General features: G+C 32.6%; 1 long non-coding RNA gene across 1 annotated transcript in view; it reads right to left on the reverse strand.

Moving 5' to 3' along the window:
* Positions 1 to 459: 459 nt before the first annotated feature.
* The window catches only part of LOC106807011, a 2,826-nt gene continuing 785 nt past the window's right edge, over positions 460 to 2,500 (reverse strand). The window contains exons 2-7 of the long non-coding RNA XR_001393610.1: positions 2,256 to 2,300; positions 2,015 to 2,079; positions 1,717 to 1,790; positions 1,477 to 1,545; positions 1,187 to 1,260; positions 460 to 803 (exon numbers count right to left, since the gene is read on the reverse strand). This is a non-coding gene — a long non-coding RNA (uncharacterized LOC106807011). The remainder of the gene's footprint in view (positions 804 to 1,186; positions 1,261 to 1,476; positions 1,546 to 1,716; positions 1,791 to 2,014; positions 2,080 to 2,255; positions 2,301 to 2,500) is intronic.

A 2,500-nucleotide genomic window follows, 5' to 3' on the forward strand; every position in this document is an offset into this window, starting at 1 on the left:
CCGCCAACAACAACAATGAATCATCAACAAGGGCGAGGTACATTCACCACCGCACCGCAAACTTCTCAACAGTGTATGTTACAATTTCTTTGAGGATTTTTCAGAAAAGTATTGTTGATAGCCTTCGAATAATTAACACCATATAAAGAGAAACCTCGGGCGTTTTATTTGGAGTATATTTATTTGAAAGCATTTCAATCGTAAACGCACATGCATGGGATTACAATCAGGGTGCTACTTGCTCTAGTTATATAGCTAGTTGTTCTAGTTCCCGAGCTAGTTGCTCTAGTTCTAGAGCTAGTTGTTCTAGTGCTAGTGCTACTTGTTCTAGTTCTATAGCTAGTTGCTCTAGTTCAATAGCTAGTTGTTCTAGTTCTAGAGCTACTTGCTCTAGTTCTAGAGCTAGTTATTCTAGTGCTAGTGCTACTTGTTCTAGTTCCAGAGCTAGTTGTTCTAGTTCCAGAGCTAGTTGTTCTAGTTCTATAGCTAGTTGTACTAGTTCTAGTGCTAGTTGTTCTGACAACGGGCCGCAGGCGTAGACATAAAACGCGAAACCACAGTCATGCTCATACATATGGGACTAAACTTACAATAAAAGATTAGTATAAAATACAACAATTTTTTCTAAAAAAACACGTGGAACCAATATCAGTATAAAGTACTGTAAACGGTTACAATGGTTTGTCTTGGAAGTCACCCGAGACGAATCGGCGTGCGTATATCATGCTCCCTCTACCTCGATCCTCCGCTCCTGCTTCTCTTCTGCGGCATTCCTCTACCAGGGTGTAGGAGAGATCCTCGCACTACGTCAAGAGAAAGATTTTTCATATAAATAACTATGAGGAAAAATATGACATCGATTAATGACATAATAAGTGGAATGATTTTCAAATTAATCTAACATGTAAGCTTAAGAGCAACGTTTACGAAACGTGAAATAAAATAAAAAGTGAATTTTTACTTATGAAAAATTACTTTTTTACTTGTGAATTTATGCTTGCATAGCCGAGGCAATTCTCGGCTGTCCTTATAACATTACAGTAACCAGCATAGAAAAATGTGGATAATTTAAAAAAAACTATATTTCGATATATATTATTATATAATCAATGATACGTCCATTGGACGTCTATATATCCAATTTCAGGGAGTTTTGTGATACGGAAACTAGTAAATAAATAAATACCTTTGTTCTTAGCAGTTCCTTTAATCGGAGTGGTGGCCCATCAGCGATTCTCCATGGAAATGTCAATATCAAGTCTAATGTATAAATAAACACATCCGTATTAGTATATTATCACTAAGATTAATAACTCTTGATATATATTATTATATAATCAATATTTTAATTATCAATAATTTATATATATAGTATTATATATATCATATTAATTCATATACAATAATATATAATTAATTCATTATATCCAATTTCAGGGCGTTATGTGATGCAGAAACTAGTAAATGAACAAATACCTTTACTCTTAGCAGTTCCTTGAACCGGAGAGCTGTCGTAGGAGGCATTGTGAGTCATCAATCATTTACCTGATAAGTGTATATACATATATTATATTATTTATTTATTTATTTATTTATTTATACTGCTAATGCAGGATTCTGCTGTACTGGCGTAAACTAATATATAATCAATGATACGTCAATTATATCCAATTTCAGGGAGTTTTGTGATACGGAAACTAGTAAATAAACAAATACCTTTGTTCTTAGCAGTTCCTTTAATCGGAGTGGTGGCCCGTCAGCGATTCTTCATGGAAATGTCGAAATCAAGTCTAATGTATAAATAAACACATCTGTATTACTATATTATCTCTAAGACTAATAATTATTGATTTATATTAATATCTAATCAATTATTATATCAATATGTTAATTATCAATAATTTATATACATATAATATTATATATAATATATAATTAATTAAAATATTAATATATCAATTATATCCAATTTCAGGGTGTTATGTGATGCGGAAACTAGTAAATGAACAAATACCTTTACTCTTGGCCGTTCCTTTCGAGAGCTGTCATCTGAGGCATTGTGAGTCATCAATCATTTACCTGATGAGAGTATATATATATATATACTAAGTTATTTTTATTTATTAAGTTATTAATTTATTTATTTCTATTTCTATTATCTTTAATAATTCTAATATAAATTTAAAACAATAAAATTTGGATAAAACATTCACATGCATCATTTACCTTATTGCTACTACTGTATTAATACTTACACATCATTCGGTCCACAAATGCGGCGTGTGCGCAACCGGAATAACCTGAAATATAAAATCACATAAAACGTTGTCAGATTATGGCTGCTCGAGAAATACCATGTCACACATGAATTCACAGCTTCACCAGCCACGTGACCAAAATGGCTTCTTTACTACATTTAATACACATCACATCCGCATGTATATAGCCTATCCAGTAAAAATAACGCGCACGCACGCACGCTGTCTGACACGCGCACAAT

Source organism: Priapulus caudatus, unplaced genomic scaffold, assembly GCF_000485595.1.
Source record: "Priapulus caudatus unplaced genomic scaffold, Priapulus_caudatus-5.0.1 Scaffold189, whole genome shotgun sequence".
Classification (NCBI taxonomy): domain Eukaryota; kingdom Metazoa; phylum Priapulida; class Priapulimorpha; order Priapulimorphida; family Priapulidae; genus Priapulus; species Priapulus caudatus.